At 48.3% G+C, this 19,392-nt stretch overlaps 1 long non-coding RNA gene across 3 annotated transcripts in view; it reads left to right on the forward strand.

Annotated features, from left to right (window-relative positions):
* Window positions 1-19,008, forward strand: part of LOC102149837 (uncharacterized) — a 28,057-nt gene extending 9,049 nt beyond the window's left edge. Inside the window, exons 2-5 of one of the 3 annotated variants that reach the window (XR_011436514.1) lie at window positions 8,806-8,905; window positions 12,530-12,940; window positions 13,929-14,180; window positions 18,401-19,008. This is a non-coding gene — a long non-coding RNA (uncharacterized lncRNA). The remainder of the gene's footprint in view (window positions 1-8,805; window positions 8,906-12,529; window positions 12,941-13,928; window positions 14,181-18,400) is intronic. The other 2 variants (XR_011436513.1, XR_011436515.1) reach the window with 2 other exon arrangements.
* The last annotated feature ends 384 nt before the right edge of the window (window positions 19,009-19,392 follow it).

Consider the following 19,392-nt stretch of genomic DNA (forward strand, 5'->3'; position numbering starts at 1 on the left):
GTCTTGTCGCTTTGTGCCTGCCGCCCAGGGCCCTCAGCCCAGGACAGATGTGCCTGGTAAGAGAGGTTAGTCACCAGCTTCCTCGGCCTCAGAGGGGGTGTGAGGGTGAGTATTCCTTTTGCCCAGGCTCCTTCGGAATCTTGAGTCACGCTCCACAGCTCTCCCTAAAGAGATGCTTCCTTCAGCCTCAGCCCTCTCCCCTTTCACAATAAGCTCAGTCATTCGCACCCTCCTGGGTCATGTGCAGACTTCCCCAGTATTACCTGTTGATGGGCCCTGGGGAAACCTCCAAGAAGGTGAGAGTCTTGATAGGCAGATGACAGTGACTTGACTCTCTAGCCCATGGCTTTGGCTGTTGGGCCATATTTCGAATCCACTGGTGGCCTCTGAATTGACTAATGACCCACAGGGCCACGCTATTTCATTTGGCTGCCCTTGGACTAAGTGACAACTCATCTGGATGGGACAAGTTAGGGAGTCTTTTGTTTCAGTCTCTTCCACTCTCCAGTCCCTGGGGGTTCCCTGAAGCCTGTGAAGTGGTGGTGGTGGGTGGGGGGGGGGGAGGTGGTGTTGAAGTTAAGGCCGTCAGCTTCAAGAAAAGACTTATTGTGTCTTCGATAGCTTTGTGTTAATGATGACAAGCTCCAGGTCTCTAGCAGACCTAGGTTTGAAACCCGGCTCAGCTTTTTGTTAGCTGTGACCCTGAACTTATAACTTGTTTCTCTGAGTCCATTTCTTCATCTGTAAAATGGGAATAATAATCGTATTTACTTCATAGGATGGTTGTGAGGATTAAATGCGTGTGAAGCAGTTAATATAATGCCTGCCACATAGTTGTTACCAGTACTATTGTTATGCAGTGGGAGAGAGAGCACTGGACCAAGAGTCAAGAGATTAGGGTTTGAGTTCCAACTCTGCTGCTCACTAGCTGTGCTGACCTTAGGCAAATTAACTCCCTTCTCTGAGCCACAGTTTCTTCAACTGTGAAATGAAAGGTTTGGGTTTGAAGATCACTCAGGTTCTTTCCAGCTGTCTAAGATCTGTGATCTGTGGCTTTGAAGGTGTCAAAAAAAAAAAAAAAAACAGAAAGGAAAAAAGAATTAGTACCAGATGCCTTTATCTGCCAGGATCACGTTTCACAAACCCCATGGCCTTGATGCCATCTTTAAAAGCCACTCCAGGGGGCTGGCCTGGTGGTGTATCGGTTAAGTGTGCACGTTCCGCTTCAGAGGCCCAGGGTTCACTGGTTCGGATCCCGGGTGCGGATCCGCTTGGCATGCTATGCTGTGGTAGGCGTCCGACATAGAAAGTAGAGGAAGATGGGCATGGATGTTAGCTCTGGGCCAGTCTTCCTCAGCAAAAAGAGGAGGATTGGTAGCAGATGTTAGCTCAGGGCTAATCTTCCTAAAAAAAAAAAAAAAGCCACTCCATCCAGCAGCCCCTAGATAAAGCTTCTCAACCAGGCAACTGTTTGCAAGACCCCAAGATGCTTTCTGGAGCCACAGCGAGGCCTCGGGGAAGGCAGAGGCTAGAAAGCAAAACCTGCATCACAATGGCCTGGCCAGCCCCAAACATCACACCCGGGGATTTCACCCTTTGGTGCCTTGGGCAAGAGTCACCCTTCACTTCACCAGAATGGATTAGTTTATGGTGAGGCAGGATGTTTCCCCTGGAGCCTAGGGATGTTCTGATCTATTGTAAAACAGGCCCCACCAGGGAAACGGAAGATTTTCTCTTTTTTGGGTCTAGTGACCTCTGACACCACCCCCCTTCCTCGCCCACCAAGCGGTCTGAGTCACTCCCAGCAGGAGACCAATGCTGGGAATGGAGGAGGCCTCCAACATCCCTGAGAATGAGAGTCCTTCCCACAAGAGTCCCCGTTAGTGCAGAGTCCCACTGAGTTATTCTTATGCCCTGTTCGAACCCGGAGGGGGAGAAGATGGGTGAGATTTACAGAAAATAAAAACCAATTGGCTTCAACTAGTTCTACCAGTTTTTACCCCCTACAGTAAAACATCACTTAACTATTTTAATGTAACAATTTCCCTTTACAGAGACCATGGGCTTTAGAGGAATTTATTGGTGGTAACTAACCAACAGAGGTACCTTTTATAAAGCCCTCAGTGTCCAGCCATGTGCCAAACATTTTATACCCATTATCTTATTACTTAAAAAAATTATTGGCTTCACCGTGGGGGAAAAAAGTGATGATTTTCATTTTTCAAGTGGGAAACGGAGCCCAGAAAAGTAGAGTGATTTGCTCCGGGTAAATGGTGAAGCTGGGTCTTGAACCCAGGCCTGGTATTACTCCAGAACATCGGCTGCATCTGTGACTTCAAGTGCAACCTTGCCTGAGCCTTGTTGGTGAAGCTCTGCCCAGAACACGAAAAGACGCAGATCTGCCCACCTTTCATGACGTCTCAGACTCTGTTTTCTGGAAGACCCACCTGATCATCTTCTAGTCCTTTGACGTGGGGGGAACCGAACAGCGGTGAGGGAAGGTGACTTGTCTGAGAAATACACGAAGGGGACAGAGCTCAGCGCTTCTCACTCCTCTGTCTGTGGGAAAGAGGCCAGTTCTAGGGGTAGAGATTGTGATAGGGGACCCTGTTTCCCGATCGCTGTCATGTCCAACCGCCAGTATCTATGGACTTTTTGTTCCTTTTCTTTCTGCTCAGCAAATGCAGGGTCCAGATGCAGCCAGTTTTGAACATAAAGTTTCTGTAGGAATTCTGCAATATGGGTATCCTTTCCAGCCCCCCTTTTCTACCTGGGAAGTTTCTTTTTTCTCCCTACTTCCATGCAACTGGTGGGCTCAGCTCAAGCTCATTTCCTTCCTCACCTTTCCCTCTACCTTCCTGAGGAAGAAGCTCCCTCCTCTTTATAGCTCCAGGCTCTACCCTGCTATGGCTCCGTCTTCCTGGGCAGTTTGCTCCATGACTCTCCTGGGCCCTTACCACTTCTGAATACTCCCCAGTCATGTCAGGGAATCCTGCAAATGCGTTCTGGGCAACACAAGAAAGCCCAAGATGCTCCAGGCAGAAAAGGTTCTGGAATCAAAACATTTGGGAAAAGCTTCATATCAGACTCTCTTCTTAGAAATTAACAATGCACAGTCATCAAGTCAAACCTCTGAAAAGTCCTGCAGTCAGGAAACCTGTTCTTGTTTTTTTGTTTGTTTGTGAAGAAGATTGACCCTGAGCTAACATCTGTTGGCAATCTTCCTCTTTTTTTTTTTTCTTGCTAAAGCCCCAGTACATAGTTGTATATCCCAGTTCTAGGTCCTTCCAGCTCCTCCATGAGGAACGCTGCCCCAGCATGGCCTGAGGAGCAGTGTGCAAGTCCACACCCAGGATCCGAACCAGCGAACCCCGGGCCACCAAAGCGGAGCACATACACCCAACCACTATGCCACCAGGCCAGCCCTCTGTTTTGTTTGTTTGTTTAACCCAGAGTTTCCCAAACTGAGATGATCATGAAATCATCTCCCCCATCCCCACCATATACCTGTGTCAACCTGTAGAACCGGTGATCCACTGTGGAACACCCTTTGGGAAATGCTGCCCCCAGCCCTCCACCAAAGTATCAAGTTGACCTTGCTTTCATTGATTTAAGCCCTTCCTGTTTCTCTGGACTAATCTCACATACAAAATAATCCAAGGTGACGTCTGCTTGGTAGGGTCTTCAAGGAAGACATACTCAATGGGGATGAAGATTTTCTTAAGATTTGATGAGGATGCTACCAGAAAAGATGGATTTTCCCGTAATTTGGGAGGAAGGGGAATAGAATTTGAAACAATCAGCAGACAGGGTTTACCAAACTGCTCTTTGCTTCCTAGTCAAAGGACCAAAGCCAGGGATGGAATGTAATGGAGAGCAATCAAAGTCCAGAGCCCAGTACCAGACAAGTACTTTTTGGGTGAATGAATGAATGAACAGACTATTTGGTCAAAAAGTTGGGAGTCTGTGAATGGATGAATGAATGCATGCATACATGCATCAATGAATGATCAAATAACTGGTCTCCTGGCTGCCAGACTCTTCCTACTCCATTTTAGGCTACCCACTGTGGCAGATCTCATCAGTCTACTCTTCTGTTCACGAGTCCTAGGTGGCTTCCCACTGCCTTCAGGATAAGTCCACATGCTTTGACCTGGCATTTAAAACCCTGAACAAGAAAACTGCAGCCTACCTTTCCATCCTTCTTTCTCACTATTCTCCATTTGGCACCCCTTATTCTGATCACACTCACCATGCCCAAATATGCTTTATGTTTGTCTTTCTCACTTCCTGCTTTTTCTCAAAAAAGAGGAGCAAAAACGAGGAGGAATGGCAACAGATGTTAGCTCAGGGCTAATCTTCCTCAAAAAAAAAAAAAGATCCATGTATTTCTTTGTATTGTAAAGTTAATCTAAAAATAAAAATCTTACCACTTAGATCTCCCTGGCAAGAATTCACTCCTTTGTCTATTATTCTCTTAAAGCACCATGTCTACACTGGCAGCACACCACTTAACATAGACTGCCTTCCATGAGAATTATTCCTGTGCGTGTCTGTCTGCTTCGCCCTGCATGTGAGCTTTGCCCTAGGATCCTCACATAGCAGGCACTCAACAAACACTTGTGAGATTCAGTTGAGGCCAGAATCATAAAAATAAAGAATAACAAAAACAGCTATCATGTATTAAGCACCTACTGTGTGCCAGGCTATATGCTGAGTTCCTTACACATATTTAATTATATATATGCATGTGTTTATACTTACATGTACCTGTACACATATATACGTAAATATACACACACATACATACATGTGTATATGACCCCATGAGATAATCAGAGTAGCCGTTAAATCTGAAAACGGGCAAATACGCATAACAAATGTGAATGGTTTAGCTACATTACACAGGCAAAATAATAATGTCTATGTTTCCAAACTTTATGGTCACTGTGTGATTGTGTGCTTATGTGTGTGTGTATTGTTATCAGTCTCCATTTTACATTGAGAATACGGAGGCCCAAGGTCATAGAAACATGACGTGCTGAAAGTAGGATGAAACCCCAGACTGCCTGGTCCCTGAGTCAGTAAGCCGGACTGCCTCCCAAGTGGCCGTCACATAAATCCAGAAGAAATGTGAGATCTTTCTGGCCAGGAGACTTGAAAACAGCAGTTTCCCTGAAATTGAAAATTTTTGTGAAGTGTGTGTGTCTTTTGAGAAATGCACAGGCTGTCTGGGGTTCCCACAGCTCCAGGAAGGGGGTACTTAGCAAGAGGAGGACCTGGGTTTATAATCCTAGCTGCACCACTTCTCAGCTGCATGACGTGACCTCAGGCGAGTTGTTTAATATCACCTAGCCCGGGTTCTCCTACCTTCGAGACTGGTGTAATAGCAGAGCCTACCTCATGGCATTTTAAGGGAGGATTTGATGAGATAATGCACGTCAACCTCTCAGCATGTGTAAGTGCTCAGTAAACTTTTGTGGAGTTCGTTATTCTTATCATTCTGCCATTTTTACTGTGATTACAACTCCCTGCCCTCCTCCTTCTCCCACCCACCCCCACAACAGTTTTTGGCCTGTTCCCAACCCCTCCCTTTCCTCAGAGGGTAGAAACCCAGGAGATAGTCCTCTAAGAGCAGCTGTGACAGATCACTTTGTCACGAACACATCACAGCAGCCAGTCAGCCCAGAGAGTAAAAAGCGCCAGCTAACTCCCAGGTGGGTGGTGCCTCTAGGGGATCCTTGGCTGATATGGGACAAGAAAGACTCTTTCCTTTGTTTTCAAAGAATCTTTGCCACCTGCTTTGGGCTTCTTGCCTAACTCATCCTGAAATGAAGTAGTTGGAAGCCTTACAAGTGATGAACGAGGCTGCTGTGACCTGAGCGCCCACCTTTGCAGTGCAGGTGAAGTCCAGGCCTTGGAATTCCAGGGCTGGCGGGAAGACGGGGACTGCCCGCTGGCACCTTGCCCTTTGGGATTCTGCCTGACAGGCCAGTGGGGGACAAGGGTCCCCCCATTGTAATTCAAAAGACCCGACCCTAGGGGGTTCTGCCTCCGCCTAAAACACCCCCCTGGCAGGTAGAGGATTTACTGGGGAAAAACCGACAGTTCAAGCTTTTGGTTTTTTTGATTTGTAGAGTTGAACAGGTCAGTGTTATTTGAAATAAGATAATGATTTTTCCTGTTATTACAAAAGCAACCCATGCTCATTGAGAGAAAAGAATAATGAAAATGCAGATAGGGCTGGCCCCGTGACCGAGTGGTTAAGTTCGTGCGCTCTGCCTCGGCGGCCCAGGGTTTCACCGGTTTGGATCCTGGGCGCGGACATGGCACCGCTCATCAAGCCATGCTGAGGTGGCATTCCCACATACCACAACTGGAAGGACCCACAACTAAGAATGCACAACTATGTACCGGGGGGCTTTGGGGAGAAAAAGGAAAAATAAAATCTTTGGAAAAAAAAAAGAAAATGCAGCTAAATATAATGAAGAAAAAATTATATACCCATAATTTTCCTTCCAAAGAGCTTGTTCTTCGCTACCTTTTTCTCTACTTAGAGGAAGGCCATTGCTCTGGGATTCAATCCACCAGCTCTCTGAGCTGGCCTCTCATCCCGGCTATGCACATGTGAGCTAGTCTCTTAAACCCTCTCAGCCTCATTTCCTCAATTGTAAAATGAAAATCAAAAGAGCATCTATGATGGGGCCGGCCCCATGGCCGAGTGGTTAAGTTCGTGCGCTCTGCTGCAGGCAGCCCGGTGTTTTGTTGGTTCGGGTCCTGGGCGCGGACATGGCACTGCTCGTTGAGCCACGCTGGGGTGGTGTCCCACATGCCACAACTAGAAGGACCCACAACGAAGAATATACAACTATGTACCAGGGGGCTTTGGGGAGAAAAAGGAAAAAAAATAAAATCTTTAAAAAAAAAAAAAGAGCATCTATGATGTTAAAAAGTTTATTGAAAAAATTTTTTAAATGGAACGTCTATGGTATAGGGTTGAAATAATGCCTAAAAGTGACTCAACCAATGTGAGCTCTTATTATAGCAAATATGTATTCTTAGCAACAAAATGCTGTCACACTACAGATACTGTTTGTAACCTGCCCTTCCCCTCACTAGGCAACAATGTGACTCTCTTTCCAGCATTAATATTCCACGATGACCTTTGTGTGGAAGGTCGCCTTTACCAGTCCCCAGTGATGGACATACACGTTATATCCAGAATTTCATTCTTTTTTTTCAAAGATTGGTGCCTGAGCTAACAGCTCGTTGCCAATCTTTTTTTTTTCCTTAAAGATTGGCACCTGAGCTAACAACTGTTGCCAATTTTTTTTTCTGCTTTATCTCCCACAAATTCCCCCGGTATATAGTTGTATATTCTAGTTGTGAGTGCCTCTAGTTGTGGCATGTGGGACACCGCCTCAATGTGGCCTGACGAGCAGTGCCATATCCGCCCCCAGGATCCAAACCAGCGAAACCCTGGGCCCCCGCAGCGGAGCGTGCAAACTTAACCACTTGGCCACGGGGCTGGCCCCCAGAATTTCATTCTTATAAACAATGCTGTATTAACATAACTATGGCTAAATCTTTGTGCCCAGCCATAATTATTTCCTTGGGGCCAATTTCAGGAAGTAGAATTGCAGGGTTTTAGGGAGAGACACAATTGTATGACTTTTGATACCTGTTACCCAACTGACCTCTGCAACTGTTAGGCCAAGTTCCTTTCCCACCGTCAGGGAAGGAGGGGGCCTGGCTCCCTCACCGTCACCAGCGCTGGCTTTTATCATTTGTGTCTATCTTTAAGCAATTATTCTTGAGCAAGGGAATGTCTTCTGTCTGTCTGATTCAACTGGCAACTCCCTGAGGGCAGGGCAGAGAGGCAGTTCCTTCATCTCGGTGTAGCTCCCGTGCCTGGTACCCGCTCCGCTCACAGTAAACACTCAAGAAATAGCTGAACCGAGTCTCAGAAGCCAAGAGCTACTTTTTAAGTTCCCTGGACAGCCAACTCTTATTAAATGCAAACCTAACAACTGAGAATTGTACCTGGATGAAATTTGGAGGCTATGCACAGAGTGGGGCAAAGGCATTTCCAGAAGCACTGCCCTGATATTCAGATTTAATCAGCTGAGTGATAAATCCTGAGATCAGCCTGGGCCGGGGCTGCTTATCTGCCAGCAGATTTGCATGTGTGACTCGAGATCCACTCCAGTTTCAAATACTTAGGAGAGCTCTGAGCCAGGATACACAAGTTTCGCTCTGTCACCGTTTTGGCAGTGGCCCAGGACACGTCACTTCATCCTTTGGGCTTGGTGTCCCCATCTGTTTAGTGGGGAGCTTAATAATATTTCCTCAGGAGGTATTTTAACAGTCATGGAACTTTGCTTCCCTCTCCCCTCCAACATTTACTGAGGATTCGTGACGTCTCCTTTCTGTGCTGGAGGCAGGTTAGCATGGTGGGTAAGGAAACAGGCTCTGGAGTGGGCAACCTGGGCTCAACACTGTTGCTCTGAGACATTCCATTGTGTGAACTCGGGCGATGGGACTAAGACGACCTGCCGTGGAGGGTTGATGGGAAGCTCTAACCAGCTCATCTGTGCAAAGCGCTCAGGACAGTGCTTGGTGCATAGGAAGCACTAAGTGTCGGCACCGATGATCTGATTTAAACCTCGCAGTCACCCTGTGAGGTAACTGTTGAGTATTTACTCCATTTGAAAGATAGGAGCGAGGAGTAGAGAACTTACACAGCCAGTAAGGATAAAACCAGGATTTGATCTCACGTCTGTCTGACTCAGAATTTTTTTTCAGGCCCAGAGAGCGGAAGGGACTTGCCAAGGACACATAGCAAGGTAGTGTCAGAGCAGGCCCTGGCTGCAGCCTCCTGATGCCAACCACCTGGTGCCCAGAGGTAAGGAGCCCTCTCCTGTTGCTGCCCTTGCTCCTGGGGCAGGGAAAGGAGCCCAAAAGCGTGTGGGGACTCGAGCAACTCTGCGGCCGGGCACAGAGAAGGAGAAGCCATTGTTGTCATTGGCCGCTCCAATTACTCCTTTTGTCCGATAATTACAGTCCCCAGTCCCCTCCCAGGGGGGAAGTCACCTACCAGCTCCTGCCTGGACTTGTCCTTTCTGCAGCTCCCTGAGTGTCAAGGCAGGATGGCCTCCAAAATGGATCCTCCTGCTGCCGGCCTGACCCTGCTCCTATTTCAGGTCCACCGCTGGGCAGGGCAGCTGGAGGACGATTTCCTGAGAGGAAGGGCTCCTGCTCCCTCAACAACTCACACCTCCTCCGCCTTGTTTCTAGGCGAATCCTTTTTTAAAAAAAATGATATATTTCATTTAACCCAATATATGAAAAACATTATTTCAACGTGTAGTCAATATAAAATATTAACGAGGCATTTTACGTTCCTTGTTTGTACAAGTCTGAAATCTGGGACGCACTTCACACCTGCAGCACCTCTCAGTCTGGAGGCTGTGTTTTCCAGGGCTCGTAGCCAAAAAGGTGGAAACAACCTAAATGTCCATCAACTGGTGAATAGATAAACAAAAAGTACTATATTCATACAATGGAATATTATTCAGCCGTATAAAGGAAGAAAGTGCCACATGCAGGAAATCTTGAAAACAGGTGCTAAGTGAAAGGAACTGGACACAAACCACCATATATTGCATGATTCTATTTATATGAAAAGTCCAGAATAGGCAAATCCATAGAGACAGAAAGTAGATTATGGCTGCCAGGGGCTGGGGGAAGGGGGGAATGCAGAGTGACTACTAATAGGCACAGGGTTTCTTTTTGGGGTGATGAAATGTTCTGGAATTCATGGTGATGGTTGTATAGCCTTGTGAATATACTAACAGCCGCTGAGCTGTATGTTTCAAAATGGTGAATTTAATGGTATATGAATTATGTCTCAATAAAAAAAATTAATGATAGGGGGCTGGCTCTGTGGCCGAGTGGTTAAGTTCATGCGATCCACTGGGTGGCCCAGGGTTTGGATCCTGGGTGCGGACATGGCACCGCTCGTCAGGCCACGTTGAGGCGGCGTCCCACATCCCGCAGCTAGAAGGACCTGCAACTAAGATATACAACTATGTATGGGGGGTTTGGGAAGATAAAAGCAGGAAAAAAAAAAAAGAAGATTGGCAACAGTTGTTAGCTCAGGTGCCAATCTTAAAAAAAAAAATTAATGATAAAATATATTAAAAATGAAATGTAGTCCCACCAGAACAATAAAGTTGTCTGTAATAGGAAAATATTATACACTGATTCAGTTTCCAAATTTAAATGTAAATTAATTAAAATTAAATAAAATTTAAAATTCAGTTCCTCAGCTCCAGGTGACCAAATGAGGCTCTGACTTGCCATCCCTGGGTAAATCCTCAAGGGACCGGAGGTAGTTGATTCTAGGACACTGGGGTGAATGAATGAAGCCGTAAGAGGACACTGACCCTTTCTTCCCACCATGATGCAAAATCACTTCAATTTTATCATTCCTTTCCAATGACTCATACATTGGCGAGGAAACCCATAGAATGTCAAAAAGAGAAGGAATCTTCAAGATAATCAATTTTTGGGACTGGCTCGGTGGTGCAGCGGTTAAGTTCACACGTTCGGCTTCAGTGGCCCGGGGTTCGCCCGTTCGGATCCCAGGGGCTGGTATGGCACCCGCTTGGCACGCCATGCTGTGGTAGGCGTCCCACATCTAAAGTAGAGGAAGATTGCACAGATGTTAGCTCAGGGCCAGTCTTCCTCAGCAAAAAGAGGAGGATTGGCAGCAGATCTTAGCTCAGGGATCATCTTCCTCAAAAATAAATAAATAAATAAATAAATAAATAAATAAATAAATAAATGAATGAATGAAACGAAAGAAAAATAAATACAAGCTTTAAACAAAAAAGATAACCTATTTTTTAAAGTTTACATAAAGTGCCATTCACTCTCTCTGTGGTGTACAGATCTGTGGGGTTTGACACATGCATGACATTGTGTGTCCTCCACCACAGTCTAGATACAGAACGGTTCTGTCGCTCCCCACGTCCCCTCGTGCCACCCAGCTGTTGTTTCATGCTTTCATTTCTTGACTGCCCCCTGCTCTGCACTACCGCCGAGCTTTCTCACCGAGTCCCCCCAGCTGCCCTAGGCAGTGGGCCCTTGGATCCTGTTTGCTCAAGGCCACACAGCTCTTAGTGGCAGCACTGGGATGCGACCCCGACCCACCAGCTCCAAAGTCCACGTTTTTTACGCTTTCCGAGATTCATTCACACCCTGAGTACCCACGGTGGGTCTGATAGTCATTCGAACATCCTGTTTGACCCTACCCTCTCCTCACACAGCCTTCCTTGGGGGAGGTCGCCTCCCCATGAAGCCGGCAGCCTCTCATCTGAAATGGCAGCAGGGCAGCAGGCCCCAGGGGGCGCGGCCCCTCAGAGGGCCCTCCTCTCAGGCCTTGAGGGGCAGAAAGGAGGGGCAGGAGAATGTCAGAGGAGCAGTGATCGCACTCAGCTGCCTCCTGCCTGGGCAGCTGGGTGTTTCTCCCCATCCTGTGGGAAGCTCCCTGTGGGGTTTCAAAATCAGTTTTCAGGCTTCAATAGCCAAAAATGTTGTTTTACTCCCAAACGACCTGTTGTCATCTTCCTGATCTTCTAGAACGTTTTTATAAACCCCTCTTCTTCCTCAGAGTGGGGCGATGCCTGACTCTGCAGGCTGAACGTCAGGTGCGGAGGAAGGGAGGCAGTCGGGCTCTGGGAGGGCCTGCGGGGCCCGGTCCTGCTGAGAACACAGCCCCAGGAGGGGGCTACGAGCCAGGGGCTCGGTCCACACTCCAGCTTCGGGTTGCCTCAACCCAAGTTTAACCAGCAAAGTTTTATAAACAAACCCCCTCTGAGAACTGTACAGTAGTTCTAATCCCCAGCCTTTCAGGATAGAGCGGAGGCAAGGGGAAACCAGACCTTGCAGGGCTGTGGAAAGACCGCCGCTCCCACTGTGTCCTTCAGTGACAGCTCTCCTTACAGGAAGGAGAAGGCCTAGAAACCAGCGCGCTCGGAGTCAGACACAGTTGCCGGACCATCGCTTCTCCTTAGCTTCAATTCCCCGGGCTTGGGGGTGGGGGTGGGGGTGGGGGCGGGAGGCCTCAACTGAGGAAGGTGGATGAAAGCGGACATTAGCTGTGACATCTAGATTTTTTTTTGCCTGAACCTGAGAGACAGTTTAAGCTAAGCTTAGATTTAATTTGCCAGAGATATCCTGGGGTTTACAGGTTTACCTTTTTTTTTGAGTCTCAAATGCAATGTAGATTTGTTGGAGAAATTTTTCAAAATTGCCAAAGGCAATAAATAACTACAAATTTAAAAACCACATTATTCTACCAATCAATGCTAGTGTTTTAGATGTTCCAAACTATTTTTCTGTCCATAAGTGGATTTTTTTTCACACAAAAATGGAATTGTACATAAGATACTATGTTTTATAAAGTTGCTTTTTTAAAAAAAGTGTCAGTGGTTTTTCTTTGTTGTTGTTTTTTTTTAAACAGCCACATCAATAGTTCTTAGGTGGCCCAGGTGAATGACTAATATAAGCAGAAACGATCCCCTCGGCCTCCTGGAGGTGAACGTGATTAAACACAGCAACTTCAGCGTGGCGTACGACGGACATAAACGTCTCCATGTCTCCTTGCTGAGCGTGGCTGTGAAACAGTCAGGCGCAAGATGAAAGGACAGTGACACAGCTGAGGCAGCACTTTGTCTCCACCGTGCCTGCAGCCCATTTTACTGAGTGTCAAACGCCACGGAATGAAAAGAAAGATGTTTTTGTTGACGAGGCCTCCATCCCCTCACCTCCAACCCCTCCTGGGAGAGCTCAAGGCTGAGTAAAGGGGCCTCTAGTGAAAGCGACCACTCACACCTTCTCAGAAACCAGGAAGCTCAAAAGAGCAGTGAAGAGGGTAGGCTAACTCTGCCGTCTTTGGAGAGCAATTTCTAGGCCTCTGAATTTTCAAAGGAATGTAGATACAGCATCTCCTCAGTTCCGTGCTCGTTGTGCGTGTCGTGTCTGCCCTTCCAGGGTGGGAAATGGCGCGCTCATAGCCCTTGGTGAGCAAGAGCCTGCCTCGGCCTGAGCTGCAGTAGCTCTCGTCTGTCCACCAGAATGAGCCGGGCATTACCCTTCCTCAGCTCGCCCCCTGTCCCTTCCAGTGAAGAGACCTAGTTGTCTGGTCCAATGTCAAACTTTGCAAGGCTGTAAACCACCTGTAACCCTCAAACAGAGGGCTCAGGAAGACGAAACACTGATGGAGGAAATCCTGACTGTCTTAAGCCTGCTCATTAATAAGAGGGACGTAATAACAGGCGAAGTGGAGAAGCTTATAAATCACGGGCAAAGCCGGGCATAGCGGGCAGGGAGGCCTGGCAGATGGGAGCCCAGGGTTCATTTCTGGGGTTAATGGAGCCCTGCCTGGTCCTTGGGATAGCCAAATGCCGGGCGCCGTGTTTCCTTCCTGCCTCGCTGGGGGAGGTGAGTAAGTTTGAGGGAGGGGATCACAGTATGGTCACCACAAAGCAGAATGATACTTGCTCTGGGCCCCAGAGGGAAGTGGGCTGGAGCTCGTGTTGTGTCTTGGAGAGGTGCTGCCAGCTCAGTGAATACCGTTCCCCTCCCTTCCCTCTCCCTGCTGTGCATCTTCCACTCCCAGTCATTTATCAGAGGAAAGGGGAACAAGGACGGGCCGACCTAGGACTTCTAAAGCCCCTTTTCCTCCGAGAGCTCCCAGCTCCACTCTGTAGGCCCCACGAGCCTCCTGGCAGAGAGAGCAACACGTTCAGCTAGAGAGAAACTCAGGAACCTGGAGGTTCTTTGACTGGATTCCACTCACATGGCAGATGGGGGGATCGGTTTCATTTGCTTTCCATTCAAGATCCTGTTGCTTACTCTAGGTCTCACAACTTGACGGCTTAACAGAAGCAAAATGGAAACCCCATGAGTCAATCTGAGTCTGCGTGACTCAGGGTCTGGATGAAATTGGAAATGTCACATGTGGCACGTCCAGAATGAAGGAGTTTCCTCGTGCTCTGATGTCTGTATCTATGTGGACAGTGATCTCAGGATGCTTCATCAATCAAGCCTGACAATAACAACAACAGTGAATGTGTGGTACCCGACCCTTACTGAACCCTCGTCTATCCCAGGTACTTAGAGAGATTACATATAGTTTCTTGTCTAGTCCTCACAACAAACCTGGGAGGAAACCCGGGCTCAGAGAGGTGATGTGACCGCCCAGGATCACCCAGCATCAGAGCCAAGAATCACAGCCATGGCTGCTGGATTCCAGAGCCCAGTTTCCTCGCCGTACCATCACAACCAGATTCTGGTTCCGTTCAGGATGCAAACTGGAGTGGAGGTTAAGATCATGGGCCATGGAGCCAGGCAGACCCCGGAGCCTGTCTTGGCCGCTTAATTTAGGCTGAGTCACTCTGCCTCCTGGAGCCTCAGTTTCCTCGTCTGTAAAATGGAGGGAATACTGCTCTTTGTGAGAATTAAATGAGGCACTTCACATAAAGTGCTGAGCACCCGTAGGAAGTCAGTCACCGGGGTGGGGGCGCCTGCTTCTGGGGGCACCCAGGCAGGAGGGTTTGAGGAGGGCCCCAGCAGAAAGCAGTGCTGGTCACATCCACAATTTCGATGAAACCTGTAATTATAACCCCTCTTGCCACTCCCGGCCCTGGGGCAGTGATAGGATCTCTGCCGTTCTCCAGGGTCAGGTCTGATCACTGCGTGGCTGGGCAGACACAGATGGGTGGGGAACGGTTGGGGGGGCACTTTCTCTGAGTCAGGCAGCAGGACACACCCAGAACGCACCGTGGGGCACCCACCCAAAGGGAGAAGCTGTAGCAGCCCCTTTCACAGGAGACTCAATGAGATCGAAGGCCGTGGAGTTTCTGCCCAGCTTCTGTTTTTTACCCCCAAGAGCTCATATGTAATATGCTGAATTTGAGCTCAATTCATCTTAAATAACAGCTCCCGTCCATTGAATTCTTACCATACGCCAGGCTCTGGGCTGGGCACATTTTAAGCGCGATCTAATTTGATCCTCAAAACAGCCCCGTGGGGTGGTATCAATTGCTCATGTGTATACAGCAGTTCCTATGTCCCAGGCACTGTTCTAAGTACTTCACGTGTATTAATTTATGCAATCCTATCAGGTGAGTACTATCATTAACCCTTTTTTACAGATGGGAAAACTGAGGCTCAAAGAGGTTAAGTAACCTAACCTGCTCAAGGTCACAGGGCTAGAAAGTGAGGGAGCTAGGCTTCAAAGCAGGACAGTCTGGACCAGGCATCACACTTACCCCTACGCTGTAAGGCCTCTCCAACCTATGGACTGCTGTCACTGTCCCCATTTGGCAGATGAGAAAACTGAGGCTCAGAGACAATCCACAGCCAGCCAACGTCAGAGCTGGGATCTGGCACCAAAGCCCAGAATGGCCTGCGTCCTGACTGCAGTTGCTCAGCTGGTGTCCTCTCCGGTGGACACGAATGACAGGATTGGAGGAGCAGAGCGGGGCGATTGGCCTTGCCCCTAGGAATAATCACAACCCGTTGCCCTGGAGAAGTGCTATGAGTCTCCTCATTTTATGGATGAGAAAAATGAGGCCCAGAGAGGGGAGGTCTCTGCCCAGCCAGAGAGCGATGGGGCTGAGACTTGAACCCCTGACTCTGGACCGAAGCCCAGGCACGTCCCTCCTTCCAGTCAAGGTGTCTGAAATTCCACTCTAAGGAACTCATTCTTTTGGGCCCTGAAGGTGTCTGGTCTTCACATCAGTTAAAAAGTACTTGTTGAGCCATGACCTTGTTCTCGGCATCGCACTGAGTCAAGAGTTTTCAAACTTTTGTGGAGGCCCCGGAGCTCTAGGGAGGGTCCCAGGCAGGGTCTGAGATGACCACACATGCAGGGGTGTCCTGCCTCGTCCCCCGTCTCTGTCAAGAACAGCTTTCCTTGTATCTGTTTTATATTGAGAGGCACATAGATTTTCTTTTGGGGAAAGAAATCCACCCCTAAATATGCTTGAAAATTACCATGTTGGATACTGGGGACATAGAGATGATATGACATGTCCCTGGCCTTGAAGAGCCATCAGAGGACAGACATACAAATCCATTGCAGCACAGCAGCAAGCTTAGCAACACCCAGGGAGGCAGAAGTGCAGAGACAACTTGAAAGAAGAAGCGGTTAGCTCTGGGGCAAAGGAGGGTGCTGAGCAGTCAGGGGGCGCTTCTGAGAGGAGGGGACATTGAACCAAGTTTGCAGAGACTGGATTCTCTGAGCAACCAAGATGGGAAAGATCATTCCAGATAGAGGGAACAGCATGGCAAAGGCACAGAGGTGTGATGAAAAATGATGCATACACTCGTCCCTCGGTATCCACGGGAGATTGGTTCCAGGACACTCCTCTGATACCAAAGTCCGAGGATGCTCTAGTCCCTTATATAAAATGGCTCAGCATTTTCATATAACCTACGCACATCCTCCCGTGTACTTTAAATCATCTCTAATTACTTATAATACAATGTAAATGCTATGCAAATAGTTGTTATACTGTATTGTTTACGGAACAACGACAAGGAAAAAAAGTCAGTACCTGTGCAGTACCATCCTAGGCCTTTTGATCTGAGCTTGGTTGAATCTGCAGATGTGGACCTTTGGGTACGGAGGGCCAACTGTATTGCTGGAGCCTTAAGCAGCCCTGGGACGGAAGACCTTGGGACATAAGCGTGCTATTATCAGCTAGTGGCTGATTGCATGGACTCATGGAGTCCATGGACTCGTGGAGCAGATGACTTTGAAACAATCACTGACTTTCACTATCAATGTGCTCATTGTATCCGAGAAGTCAGAAGTGCTTTCCTTTACTACGCCAGGTACTATGCTAGCTGTAGGGACAAGGATATGAGCTCTCTGCTCTCCAGTGTCCTAACACCTGGGATGAGAAGGGGTGTGAAGATGCAGCCCAGGCTGCTGGTCAACAAGAGTTTCTTAGGGTGGGGTGCAGTGGGGGTGCAGGGGCTGGGGGTGATCAAGAGTTAGCTGTTGAAGCCCAGAGGCGGGCAAGGGGCGATGGCTTCTGACAGGCACAATCGGGGAGGGCTTCACGGGCAAGATGGCATTGAAGTTTGACTTAGAGACGTGGGGATGATTGCGATAGACAGGGATGGGTGGATATATTCTGGGCTAAGGAAGGAACAGCAACGGGAAAGGCCTGAAGACAGGAACGCATGGGTGTGACGAGGGAGCAGCCGGGCTCAGCTGGAATGCAGCGTTTGGTGCACGGAAGGAAGGGGAAGGAGATAAAACTGGAAAGGTTTGTTGGAACAGACTTCAGAGAAATGGGAAAGAGGGAAGCCAAGGATCCAGACCCGGTGATTTGGGCCAGAGGACCTGGGCCCGAGCAGGGCACAGCCCCACCCTCGTGTTACCACCCCCTGTGGAGTGTCCACCCCCTGGAAGTGCCTCTGAGGGACAAGAGCAATCACAGCCCGGAGGGACAGTGTCTCATAGTGGCTAGGAGGGCCGCTTCTGGAGCCACCTGCATGGGTGGAGGCCAGCAGCCTTATGAAGCAGCCCTGTGACCTTGGGCAAGTCACTTTGCCTCTCGGAGCCCTGTTTGCTCATCTGTAAGATGGGGCCAGTAATACTTATCCCCGAGGATTGGTGTGGGGATTAAATTAGTTGATAGACTCAAAAGGCACAGCACAGAGCCAGTCACACAGCAAGGACGCCTGAGATGCTAGTCTGTTGCATATTTAGCTGCTTATTTCACTGCGCACCCTCTCCAGCTGTGGTCAGAGGAGGGGAGCCAAGTTTCATTTGTGTGTTGGTTTACTTGATTGTGGGAAGTTTAAGACTAAGGAAGACTAAGCTGAAAATATCAGTAACTTTAGGTGCCACTTATTAACAGATCCTGGTGACCAACTCTGTATCGTATCTGCTCTTCACGTGTCCATTTCCTTCTACGTGGTGTTGGGAGAAGTTTGGGGTGGGAAGCTCGATTCGCTCCTGGTCCCAATTTTTCCAGGTCAGCCATTCGCAAGGTGCCAATCTGTGCCAGGCCTTGTCCCCTGTCCCTTGTTCCCTGAGCACAGGGAATATTAATGAGTAAGCTGCAGCACTGCCCTAGGTGAGTGGCCATCCTGGCCCCGAGCCTGAGGTTCTTGACTGTTCACTATAACCCAGTGGGATCTGTGCTGAGGAGTCTCATGGGAATCCCAGAGAGAGAGCACACCAGAGGTGACAGGAGAGGAGAGGAGAGGGCTGTCATCTCAAAGGGGAAACATCCTGATTTGGCCTGTCTCATGAAGTCATTTTATTGACTACAATTTTCGACATTCAGATTGTCGTCTGGTTTTGTAGGTACAGCCAGAGGAAGGATGCGACAAAGAGTACGTGAAAAGGGCGCCAGCCTGGCGCCCTGGCGCAAACAACCCTTCCTCAAACCTCTGTTGAAATCCCCCAGTGCACAGAAGGAGGGGCGTGAGGCAATGGGATGATAATAATAATCGTGGCTGGTTTTTGAACACATACTATGTGTCAGGACTGTGTTAGGTATTTTACAGATTTTCGACTCTGCCACGGAGAGAAAACTGAGCTCAGATACCAACACATCCAGGATCACGCAGCCCACCGTGGCCTGGCGTGGGCACCAGGGAGCTCACAGAATGCCCACTGAACCTTAGAAGCCTAAGCTGAGACTTATCCTGCGAGGACGAGGAAGGCTGAAGTAGACTGTCAGTCCTCGTTGTTCTCGCATTCTATATTTGTGAACTTGCCTACTTGCTAAAGATTTATTTGTAATCCCCACATCAATCCTCGAGGTGCTTCTGTGGTCATTTCTAGACATGCACAGAGTGGCGAAAAAGTTGAGTTGCCCAACATGCATCTTCCCAGCCGAGGACGACAAGGCCACGCTCCGCCTTCTTGTCTCCGTTCTTATACCTTAAATAAAGGTCCTTTTCATGGTCTATTTAGTGCCACCCTTTTCACATTTTTGTGCGTTTTCTTGGTGATTTCACTGTTTAAAATGGCTCCCAAGCGTAGTGCTGAAGTGCTGCCCGGTGTTGCTAAGAGTAAGAAGAACAAGTGATGTGCTTTACACAGGAAAGACGTCTGTCGGAGGAGTTTCATTCGGTCATGAGTTACGGTGCTGTTGGCTGGGAGGTTAATGAATCGACAATTTATATGAAGTAAGGTGCATTTAAACAGAAACACATGCAACAAGGGTATATATTGATCACTTGATGAAAATGTTGTGATCAGAGGCTCGTACGAACTTAACCGTGTATTTCCCCAGGAGCAAGAGGTCAGCATTCGCTAATTCAGTGTTTGTGGTGACTTTATAAGGAACG

This window comes from Equus caballus, chromosome 2 (assembly GCF_041296265.1).
Source record: "Equus caballus isolate H_3958 breed thoroughbred chromosome 2, TB-T2T, whole genome shotgun sequence".
NCBI classification, from domain to species: domain Eukaryota; kingdom Metazoa; phylum Chordata; class Mammalia; order Perissodactyla; family Equidae; genus Equus; species Equus caballus.